At 31.4% G+C, this 12,878-nt stretch overlaps 1 long non-coding RNA gene across 5 annotated transcripts; it reads left to right on the top strand.

Moving 5' to 3' along the window:
* Positions 1–7,503: 7,503 nt before the first annotated feature.
* Positions 7,504–10,800, top strand: LOC146909690 (uncharacterized). Of its 5 annotated transcripts, none has more exons than XR_015018646.1 (5): positions 7,504–7,648; positions 7,784–8,260; positions 8,361–8,505; positions 9,793–9,907; positions 10,212–10,800. It is a non-coding gene; the product is annotated as an uncharacterized LOC146909690 (long non-coding RNA). The 5 variants fall into 5 exon arrangements; XR_015018644.1 differs by having other exon boundaries at positions 7,780–8,260; XR_015018645.1 differs by having other exon boundaries at positions 7,780–8,260; positions 10,108–10,800.
* The last annotated feature ends 2,078 nt before the right edge of the window (positions 10,801–12,878 follow it).

The raw sequence follows: 12,878 nt of genomic DNA, 5'->3' as shown, positions 1-12,878 counted from the left end.
GTAATAGGAGGGAATAAGTGTGATTGCAAATTGCAAATGCTATTCAAGCTTCTCGCCAAATGTAACCAATTTCTCCATCTATTTTTGATTTTACAAGGGACTAATATAATGTCATTAGTGAAAGCAAGATTAACAGCTTGCGAGTCAGATTCTATGCATAAGTTCCTACTTCCTCAAACAAATATTATGAATGTTTAAAATTTAGGTTAATTAAGTTTAGTTCCTGTAAATATCTTCAATTTTGTTTTTAGTAACTATAAAAAGAAATCAGATTTTTTAATTCCTACAAAATTTTCTGTCAGCAATTTTAGTCCCTACCGTTAGATGAGGTTAACAGAGGTGATGTGGCACTGACACATCAAATTTTTCGATGACATGACATATGATGTAATAAGCAGTACGACACGTGGAATGCTGAATAATATTTTGTTTTTACTATAAGAAAATAAAGAAATTAAATTTTAATTAAATTTTTTAGTGGTTAAATTATAAAAATGAAAACATAGCCAGATTTGGTTTTTTATTTTTTATTTCTTATCGTAACAAGGAAAGAACAACCAAAATCTAAATAGTAAAATAGGATCGAAAACTTATGGTTAGTAGGTTTGCAAAACTGAAAATTGCAATACGAAATCAACTAGTGACGAAGGCTCGAAGGTTTTGTTTGTTGTTACATTTTCAGATTCGAAGCCTTGAAGGGGGTGAAGTATTAAATGATGAATAAATAGGGGAGATGTGTTGAGATTGTTTTGGTGATGAAACCGAGAGTAAATTAAGCTGGAGAAGACGAGGATATGGATGGAATAGGAGATTGGGTTTGATGGGAAGAAGATGAAGGCGAGGGAGGAGATGCACATGAATGATATAATAGGGAGGGGTCGCTCGAGAAGAAGAGAAGAGAAAAGAAAAAGTTAAAAAGAGCCCTAATATATTCAAAGAAAAAACATTTTTCTTAATTGTGTATTCAAAATATTTTTTTTGAAAGGGTATTCAAAATATTGAAACTTCAAAAATAATTTTTTCCTACATAAAATATATAAATTATTTCTTCTTTTAAATCATTAACAAGTGCCCTTCAAACAATTGTTAGCCAAATTCATTTATTTAATATACTCTCATTGCATGGAACAACTCTTTGTGAACGTAAATGCATCATAAATTCATAATATACTCCCTCTTCGGTCATATTTATAATTACAAAAATCATAATTTTTTACGTTTATTAAATATTTAATGTATTCGGTTTATATATAAACTAGATATATTAGTCATTTAATAAATTTAAAAAATGATTTTTTTACTTATTAATGTGACTGAAGAGAATACGTCGTTGCATGTTCGTCCAAGTCGTCTTAACTCTTAATTTAACTCATCTACATTGCTAAAAAAAGTAAAACTCATGAGCTCGAAAGCCACCATATATGACTAATTCCAAATCGGCTGAATTAATGAAGAAACGGATGACAGGTCAAACATTACAAGCCTATGAGTTTATGATCAAGTCCAAGCTTACCCCCACAAGACTACTATTGCGGCATGCTTGGCCATAAGAAACAACGCTCGAAGAGGCTATTTAAATCCAAATCGGCTGAATAATTGTAGCATTAAATGATCTGATGTTTGCTTATACGTACTCAACAGCGAAAAGTGACGTTTGTTTCCTACCACTAAGACCATCTTCAATGGGAACGTCTTAACCATATAAGACTCGATACCTATTAGATACCTTTATTGGGGAGAATCTTTTTCAGGGTCTTGTAAAACCCGAGATCTTATTTAAGACCCCACTTTTAAGCGGGACCCTCACTTTTTTAATATTAAAAAATGAGCAATGCTATATCTCTAGAAAAATAACATCAAGAATTCTTCAAGAATAAAGAGCAGTCATTCACAATGCACTATTTGCCACAATTTAAGGAGGTGTGGCTGAAAAATAAGAAGTGAACAAATAAATCATGCAATTAAAACTTTCTAGCTGTGTTTTGAAAAATTCTTGATGCTATTTTTTCTAGAGAAATGACATTTTCCTTAAAAAATTGAAATGTAATGATATAAAGTTATTAATACTTGATTAGTGGATCCCATTTAAGAAATTTTTGTGAGATGCTGGGTTGAAGGGATTGAGTTCTTATTAGGTACTACTATTAAAAAATTGAGTAATGCTAATGACACTCTCTTTTCAACACTCTCTCTAACACACACATTTTTATTGGATGAAACTAATGTATGTCCCACCACTTTAAGTGGAACCCATTTCTAATGTGTAAGACTCACCTTGATTTAAACCAATAATGAAGTGAGTGTTTGAGAGAGTGTTGAAAAGAGGGTGTTGCTAGCACTACTCTAAAAAATTATACTCCCTCTGTTTCTTTTTAATTGTCACTTTTACAGAAATTTTTTGTTCCTATTTAACTGTCACTTTCAAAGTTCAATGCAACATTTATGAAATGTACACGTAGGACCAGTGGTGGATCTTGAGTTTTTTTGTTGGGGGTGCCAAATATTTATGAAATGTACATTGAACCATTTCAATAAAGCAAACAAAACTATGAGTTTGTGTAGTGGTTCAATTTCTTGAACATAACATTGAGGACAGTGGTTCAAGTCCCGACAGAATCATTTTTTTAACAAAATACAGAATCATTTTTTTGAACAAAATATTATTAATACAATTGAAATATAAAAAAGAGAGCATAGGAGGGGATCAAACCCACGCCTGTTGGGAAACTAGGCGCTTACATATCCACTGGGACAACCACAAATTATGTCAAATGATAAGCATAATATGGTATTTATAAAAAATCTGGGGGGTGCAGTGGCACCTGTGGGTCTCCATAGAGATCCGTCACTGGACCCATTTAAGAATCCAAAAATGAGTGTCTCCGTTATTGATGCTCTAAGTAGGTTCCACCATCATTAAATTTTCTTTACTTTTTGTGTGTTTATCTCTCCAAATGGATCAAATGGAGAAAGTTATAAATGAAGAGGATCCAAACCCGTTTTAATATTCACTTTTTTATTGATTTAAATCAATGTGGATCTATATTTTAGAAATGAAATCTATATAAAATAGCGAGACATATAGCTCAAGTCCCGACAGATTCATTTTTTTGAACAAAATATTATTAATACAATTGAGATATAAAAAAAGAGCATAGGAAGGGATCGAACCCACACATTGGGAAACTAGGCGCCTACATATCCACTGGGACAACCACAAATTATGTGAAATGAAAAGCATAATATGGTATTTATAGAAAATATGGGGGGGTGCAGTGTCTCTATTGTTGATGCTCTAAGTAGGTTCCACCATCATTAAATTTTCTTTACTTTTCGTGTGTTTCTATCTCTCCAAATTGATCAAAGGGAGAAAGTTATAAATGAAGAGGATCCAAACCCGTTTTAACATTCACTTTTTTATTGATTTAAATCAATGTTGATCTATATTTTAGAAATGAAATCTGTATAAAATAGTGAGACATATAATAGTTTCATCCAATAAGAGAATGATTGTTAGATAAAGTGTTCAAAAGAGAGTATTACTAACATGCAAGCATGAGTGTTGTAACACCCCGTTTTCCCAACGTAAAAATTTCATAAATAAATCAGAGTTTTTCAACTTTAAACGGAATGCTACACTTCTTAAAAATTCATAAACTGAATAAATAACAATTTATTCTTCAAAATCATTTAACATAAGTAATTCAAAACTTCGCAGCGGAAATTAGTTCAACAATAAAAATAATCTTTGGCACGCAGGCCTCAACATAAAAATCTCATAAGTCTTGTTCAACATTTATTCATAAAAATCCATAAACGTAAGGAATAGAAATAGAAGACATAATCCCATCCCGTTACGTATCAGAGCACCTAAGACACACTTGTGAGGAGTCCACTCACGACCGCAACTAATCCTGGTTACCTGCAAGTTACCCATACGAAGAGCAACATTTCCAAGCAGAGGGGTGAGATTTCTCAAACAATAATATTAAGCATATAAATCATATAAAGTACATTCAACAACTTAAACATCTTATAATTCATTAATCATATCTAATAACTTAAACTTCCTTAACTAGTGTCATTATCCTTCCTACATTAGTCATATACTTCATCAAGTAATCTCAATTATTATTCATAAAACATCTTATCTTAAATCATGAACATAAGCATCAATATCTAACACCAAATATAATCGTAAGCATCATCATATAATTCACATAAGTATCATTATCAAAACATAGCATTTATCGAAAACAACTTCATAATCAAGTTCATAATCAACTTCATAAACAAACATCATCATTAAATCATAACCATCAAATCACAATCAAACTTCATAATCAAACCTCACTTAACTCGACAATGCGACTCAACTCGACTATGTAACTCTTAACACCTCAAATCATCTTAGCATCTTGACAACTTAACAACTTGACAACTCGACAACTTCACATCTTAAATCATCTTAAAACTTCTTGATATGCAAATGCATTTGGTACCAATACAGAGCATCAAGCTCCCAACCAACTTATATGAGCGTAAATAGGCTCTTCAGAGCATCAAGCTCCCAACCAACTTATATGAGCGTAAATAGGCTCTTCAGAGCATCAAGCTCTCAACCAATCGTGTGAATGACTAAGCATTCCAGAGCATCAAGCCCCCAACCAACGTATATGAGTATGCAATGGACTCAACTTCCTACAACTTAGACAACTTCATGAACATCTATGACATCCTAACATCTTGATATCTTGACAACATAACATCTTAATAACTTGATGACTTCATAACGACTTGACGACTTAACAACTCTTATCATCTTAACGTCTTAACATCTTAACATCTTGACAACATATGGATCACATAAATAATTCATGTCATATCATAATATAACAATATCAAATGATAATAAACAACATCATAAAACATCATATTCATCAATCATAAACAACTTCATATAACATCGTAATTAAACATCAACAATAATTCACTATGTATCTTTGTAAAAACATAATAAATTATCCACAACAGATTTTCATGTCAAACCAAAGCTATTGGAAAGATATCACAAATATCAACAACTGTCATGTTTACAACAAAGATCAATTCAAAACAGAAACATATGAACAAAACGCAAAAACATGAAACAGAGAAGGCTGTCACCGTACAATTTTGCTAAGACCTCCCTATAGTATTTTCATCATAACTCAAAGACCAAACATCATTTTCACGTCAAACCAAAGCCACTGGAAAGCTAACAAAATTATCTAAAACTTTCATGTTTACGCCTAAGACCAATTCTGTACCGATCAGTACCAGTTTTTATTTTAAATTCGGAAATGTTGTGCTGAAAGTCCATAAAAATTCATTGTGACTTACGTGCAGTAATTTGATCATAACTCAAGTTCTATAAATCCTATTGACGTGAGACCAACGACATTAGAAAACTAACATCCATACCTACAACTTTCGTGTTTACACCTAAACCCAGTTCGGAACTTAAACTTGTCAAACTGAGACAATAAAAACGCGTTTTGCACATTGATAGCAAAATCGCAATTCAGCTGCGATTTCGCTTTGGGGAAATCTTTTCCACTTCGTATTCGATCCAATACTCTCCAAACTTGACCCTAATCATTACCCTATGATTACCCTATCATTAGAACACTAATTATTCATCAACTTACTGTATGCAAATTCAAAAGGTTCTCAAATCTATTAACAACCTATTACAATTATTAAACCCTAATTCTTAAACTCACCAACATCTCATCCAATCCCATGGTTCTAACATCAAAACTACATCCAATAATCATCCTATGGGTTATCTAAGGACTGTATACAATTTCTACATCAATTCAACAAGTTTTCATCATCTAATCATCTAATTTCTCTCAAAACCCTAATTCTCAAATTCTCACAAACTTTCCCCAACTTGTTAGATGCAATCTAATGATTTAACAACTTAATATTAATGCAAGATAGTCTCACCCTCACCTTAGATTAATTCCTGAATCAGCAGCAGTGTTCTTCTTTCCTAAGGTATTCTCCTCTTCTCTTGACTTTTCTCTTCTCTTCTCTTCTTTCTTGTTCTCCTCTTTTCCAAAAAAGCGATTTTAGGGTAAACTCTTTCTAACCTAAGCTTCTCTATTTATAATACTAAAATATTCTTCCCAAATCTAATTAGGCCCAACAACTTACTCTTCTTTCTATTCTAACCCCCAAATCCACTCACACTAATAATCCTCATATTCTAATAAATAATATTTCTCTACTAAATATATAATAATACACCAAATAACAAATATATATCTATAACAATTAACAAATATATTATACTAGTAAATACCAACATATAACATAACAAAATATCACTCAACAAAATATATTAACTAAATTATAAAAAGACATCTAATCTCAACAAATCATATATCCGTCATATACATCATATAAATATATAAATATATTCTAAAACTAATTAAAATAATTAAATAAAAAGGAGGGCGTTACAAGTGTGCTTCACGCACGAGAGTCCATGGAGACAAAATTAACTAGAGATTCGTTTGGATGACTTAATTTTGAGCTTATACTTTATACTAAACAGTTTAGACAGATAAATAAGATTTTATATATTATTTGTAAGTTTGTCAAAGTAGTTTTTCATTAGTGAGAACATATGAATTAACTTAAAAGTTCATTTATTTGTATAAGCAATTTTTTAATATGTTCAAAATCAATCAATCCAAACGGACATTAGATTAATATTTGAAAGGTTAAATATGTTTTTTTATTGGTGCAAATATTCAAACTTTTCGTTTTAATTTTTATAAAAAATTTCTTTGACTTTTAATTCTTTAAAATTTTCATATCGGCACTTTTGATCATTGCTTTTAAATAAGCTTGTGTATCAATTGAAATTTTAATTTTTTTCAAAGTCATTTTAGTACATTATAAAATTCTCTCTTGCAAAAGCTTGAATTTTTTTAACAAGAACTAAAATAAATAAAAACATTTAATTCAAATTTAATCCATGTTTCGTTAAAAATTTCTAATTTTTTTTTTTGGAGAGATTCTTATAATATTTTAAACATTCATGTAAAAATCTGTTAAAAAAAATATGAAGGGTACACATGACCTAACTTAAAAGCAAGGACCAAAGAAAATTCATATAATAGTGAGGAATTAATTGTTAGATAATTACATATTGTCTAACAAAAGATCTGATTTCTAAAATATAGATCTTCTATTTCCATAAATTGAGGAATTAATTGCAGCTTTGGCTGATGGCTTTGGCTGAATTAGCATTTATAATATTCTCAAATATTATAAATGTTGCACCTTAGAATATAGAACATCACACCACATGGCTGATTTACTCCGCTAAAAGATAAGAGCTGATTTAATTTAGCATCTTTAGAACCCGTTCATTTATAAATATTTGAGACAAACAAATTTAAGCTATGATTTGGCCTGCGTGCCAAATCTTAATAACCATATGATTTTGGTTTTTGAAAGGAACATATGAATCTGCTATTATTTTTCATTCTGTGTTGCTAATCATTTGGCAAGAACATATGAAGTGTGTTACATATTTTTGCAAGTGGGCATACTTATGGAATCACATTGTAGCTTACTTTATATCAAGGTACTTTGCTATGTTCTTCTCTATTGACTTCAACCAAGGCACGGGTATTTTCTCATTTCTCTATAGTTTTTTTTTTTTGAGGAATCATTTCTATAAAGGTGTTTGCTCATTATCTGTATCATTTTATGAAGGCAGAGTGACGTATGAGAACGATCAGAATCTTAAGGCGACTAAGCTTGGTTTGTGGCTTCTAGGGACAAAGGAAAATGAGGAAGAAACAACATTATCTATTAGAGTCTGCTCTACATGTGTAATGTCTTCCTTTTTCATATTATTTCAAGTTGCAAGTAATTTAAATTGAGTTTTAAGGTAGTTTTCTTTGACTGCTATAAGGAGCTTATTTCATAAGGTTATACTTAGATGTGTATATTTTTTATCCAAGCTTATTTTGGGTTTCTGTGGTGACTTTATCAAAATCACGGTGCGCCACCGTGATTTAGAAAAAATTATAGGGTGCAGCTTTTACAATAACCATTATTCTATCCTTTGTGTGCATTTAAAAAATTAACTAATGATTTGCCTAAAGTTTCTAATTTGTTTTACTGGTCTGATTACAGTCGCTCTCTCTGATAATTTTCTACAACTATCGAAGATTTGGTTGAATCAGCTGAGGTTAATTATTTTGTTCATGATTTTCGCAAGATTACTCTTCATTCTACTGTTTTATGCCAAAATTAATTTATTTTGTGTGTGTAACAATGTTGCTTCATAGATGCTTCAGTTCAGTGTTGGCAAGAACCTGTGAGTTTAAGACTGGTATAGGATGGTCTATCAGGCATACAGTAAATGTGCATCGAGAGTTATTACTATTATTGTGAAGATTTTATGTGAAAAATGACAAGGTCTGCAATTCTGAGGCAAGTTAAATAATCTCTAATTTTAACTTAAAAGTGTATTGTCGATAAGTTTATACTTTTTTTTTTTCTACAATCAATGATTTAGGATACTACTGAAGGATGTTTTCTTTTTAAGCTTGAATCTCATGGATTTGATATTTGCTCTAGAGTAAACCATGTGAATCTGTGGATGCCTATTTTATCTTTCGATGAACAGCAGCGACATCCAATTTGAGTTTTCTATATCAACTCATATTTTGTATGTTTAAAAAAGATAGATATTCACCCAAATAAATAATGGAAATCCATTTCATCTTAATTTTATATATGATAGTAATTGCTATCATGATTCTCAATCTTTTTGTATGATGGACAACCAATTAAGTTAACAATCCTTAATCAACACATGGTTGACATTTACTTGCCGTGCATCGAAAAAAATTATGGTAAGCTAGAAGTTTGATCATGTCAATGTATATGGTTGTTGAATATATGGTATGGTAGACTATTATCCATTTTTACCCTCAGTTGCAGGGGTAATAGTTGCTGAATAAATTATGGTTGTTGAACTTTGGTCTGTTAGTAAAATGAGTATGTGGTAAAATAGCTATCAATGAATGTGGTCAGAGATTACGCGCTTTCTGAATGGCAGTTTATCAGAGTTTAAAAAATATACATGAAAAGGACATTGAAAAAAGTTTAGTTTCATTAGTTTATACCAGATGTTATGAACAAAAACTCTTCAAAACAAATTCATGGAAACCCTTCAATCACATTAAGTCCTTATCTGTTGTATCATTAAATTTAATGATTGGATGAGTGAGGGTCATTCATGTTCTGATGTGAATGATGCAGAAATGGATACATGAGGATGCGCAAATCATGTATATTGTAGGTGCCATAGTGTCATGGTTAAACCAGATGTCCATAAAAATGGCTGATATACCTGAGCCTTTTTTTTTTGTCACATTTTTTTTGGAAATTAGGTTAAGGTTTTACCATCTACAAGCAAGCTCTTATATAGCAAGGTTATCAATCTGAGTGTGTTTATAAGGATGCCTGTCAATTAAATCCATTCATTATGATTTCAATTGGATGTGAGCTATAGGCTATCAGAAGGATATTTGCACAATTTGTTAAAATGACACAATGGACTTGCTTGCACGTTTTACCACATATTATGTAATTAGTGCACTCTATTCTATGTTGTCATAGTTTTTTATTTATTTAAGCAATCACGATTTCTCTTGCACAGGTTTATGTTATCAATGAGATAAGTACTCATCATTTCTCTAAATACATGTGAAGGTGTTGGCATGGTTTGATTTCCCTTGAAGGGCGGCTGCATTCCCCCATACATAAGCCACTACCATTTTGGATAATCATGATTATCACTTCCTGTGATTGTTTTGTAAAACTTCAGGTAAAGTTCCTAAATCTTTAGTCTTAAAACTTTTATGTCAACTATAGTGTTTTTATATAAAATTCATCATATATTGATTTCAACCTCTGAAGTATCATGAACTCGATTCGAGATGTGACTATTTTTAGTGGTGAAATCGAGTAGTTGTGATGTGATGAAGTGTAGTATTGATCAAGTGATGTTGATGGAGTTTTGTGCAGAAATGAAGAAATTAATAGGGAATACTTCTATGATATGGCTGAGTTCAAGCAAAGGGGTCGACTTCATCTGAAATTATTGTTATTTTTATGAAATTGCATTGCAGGTTTGTGAAGATGAACCTTTATCAATTATATTAAAGGTGCAAGCACAAATGAAGATAGTTTTTTTGGTACCTGTGTTGAAGCTAGGCTCCCATAAAGGATAAGTATACAAGACTCTCAAAGTGGGTTGGAAAAGTGGGCAAATGTTTAAGTCTTCCATATAATTAGTGTACATAATGAAATTTTCTGTTATGTTGCTTTGATAGTGGATTGTACTAAAAATGAGGGGTGAACATCATGATGTGCTCTTACTTATTGCATGTAGGTGGGCAGTGGCTCTGTTGCTGTCATGACAGTGCAGCACCTGTTTCACCTGTTTTTTTTTTCTGGTTCGGCACCTGTTTCTGCTGCTGTTTTTTGACTGATCTCTCCGCTTCAGGTGCTTGGGGGGTTCCGGTTTTTAGTGTTGCGATTTCCGCAGGTTGTGGCATAGTTATGGGTCTGAATTTCGGTGGTTATTATTGGATTTCAGTGTCATATCTTACGCTATTTCGCTTCGTTTCGTTAGTGGGGCTGTTATGAATTTGTGTGGGATTATAGTTTTGGTTGTTTGGGTGGATGTTACGCATATATGCGGCCTCTTTGTTTTTATTTTCCACCGTCTCTTAGCGTCTTGCGAGTGTTTTGGTTATCCATAATATTTTGCTGATTCAAAAAAAACTTATTGCCACTTAAGATCCTTTTCACATTGATATTTTTTTGGCTATACTTAGTGTTTGATTATATTAGTGCACATTTGAAGCTTCAATTTTTTTTAGTTTTTTTTTATACTTAGTAATATCTTTTGTAATTTTTTTGTTGATCCTTATTCCCTTAAAGTAAAGCATTTTTTCACTGATGTTAACAGTATGAATGCATGATTCAATGATATTGAAATCGCTATAAAAAAATATGATATTGAAACCATTGTCCATTTGAAAAAGCTATTGAATGAATGATTATTTATTATATTTTGCTAATATGAATGAATGATTAAATGACATAGCAAATCATTTATGTGATTGCTACTATTTTTAAGCGTCTTTCTAACAATTGCTTCAATGATCCATAAAATGAAAAATTGGGTTAAAAATAATTGTGTGTTTTGTCAAGTAATAATTATACCATCTTTTCTTCCAAAAAATTACACCACTTTTCTTTCTATTTATTTTTGTAACAAAAAAAAAAAAAATAGAAGCAACTATACATTTTACACATGTTTTACAAACATTTCATGTGTGCATCACAAAGACCTGTGCATCAATCGTGATCTTTCAAGTTTCAAAGACGACAGTTTCTTTTAGTTGTCTCATTTTTCGTGACAATTAACGAGAGCCAAGGGCAATTACTGTGACATGTTGGATTATATTTCTCAACGCCAGTATTTTCACATTGACAATTATATGTTGTTGTCTCGAGAGTTACATCCAGAGGAGGGCGATAACCAATGAAGATGGTGAAGATATTGATGTGACGTCTAATGTTGTGTACGAAAAAGTATTTCGAAATGTGTAATATTCCATAATATATGCTATGTTGTCATTAAAAACCGTTTATTTCTTTGGTGTAACATGTTTGGTTGGCAATACAATATTTATCGATATTGTAGCTTTTGTTTGGCGATAAATTTCATTTATGTAGTTTAATTATTTAAATTTCATTCCACTATATCTCGGTCTATTATATATCAAATTATTCTAACTCATAAGACCCGTGCGGCGCACGGGTCTGCGTTCTAGTTCTCATATAAAGAGGTCATTCTCACTAGATATGTCCTATATATATATATATATATATATATATATATATATATATATATATATATATATATATATATATATATATGAGAATGAGTATTTTATATGAGAATGAATCTCAAACTTTAGATTAAAATTAAATGACTGAGATTTAAATGCTCAATTAAAATATTACCCTATTCTATCAATTCTCATAAATACATTCAACCCTCTATCTTCTCCAACCCACCATCCTTAATTGGTTTCTCTGTGTGTTCCACACTTGCAATTCACATTCACGACATCGGAAGTGAAACTCATCTCATGTTATCTAATTAATGATTATCTCTCTCTTGGGTACAATTTTATTTTATTGTTTTCATGGAACAACCGACGTCGGAAACACCGGCGACGGCAAAGACGGTGGTTGTTGTGCCCTTTGCCGACACAAACAGATAAAGCTTCGATCATTGAATCGATTAAATCCAACACAAACAATCAGATTCCATCGTCGATTCGCAGTCGGAAACCAGCCGCCGCCACCTTACTACACCCATTCACGGTTGGCGACCCCATAAAAGAAAACCATTCCAAATCCAGTGTAGTTTAGACTATAATATCTAAACTATAATATAGCTTAGATTTCTGGTCTAATTTAGTTTGAGTATGTCAAAGTTTTGGTGCAGCTTTGTGTCAAAAACAATATTGTTGTAGCTTTTAGTACTTTTAATTTTCAAATATCTCATCTATATGTAAAGTTGATACCAAATTTTGATATAGCATTTATTTTTAAAGGAAAAAATCCGTCATTCTAAATACTACTCCCTCCGTTTCAAAATACATGTCCAAGTCAACCACTTCACACATGCCAATGCACAATTTTGACCGTTAATATCTTTAATTATCTAAAGTAAAAAATTATAAAAATTTAATATTTTAAAAATATTTGTCGAG

This window comes from Medicago sativa, chromosome 7 (genome assembly GCF_051527215.1).
Source record: "Medicago sativa cultivar Bolivia chromosome 7, Bolivia_mono, whole genome shotgun sequence".
NCBI classification, from domain to species: domain Eukaryota; kingdom Viridiplantae; phylum Streptophyta; class Magnoliopsida; order Fabales; family Fabaceae; genus Medicago; species Medicago sativa.
The sequence above is the reverse complement of the archived record's forward strand: the minus strand, read 5'-3'. Positions and strand labels throughout refer to the sequence as shown.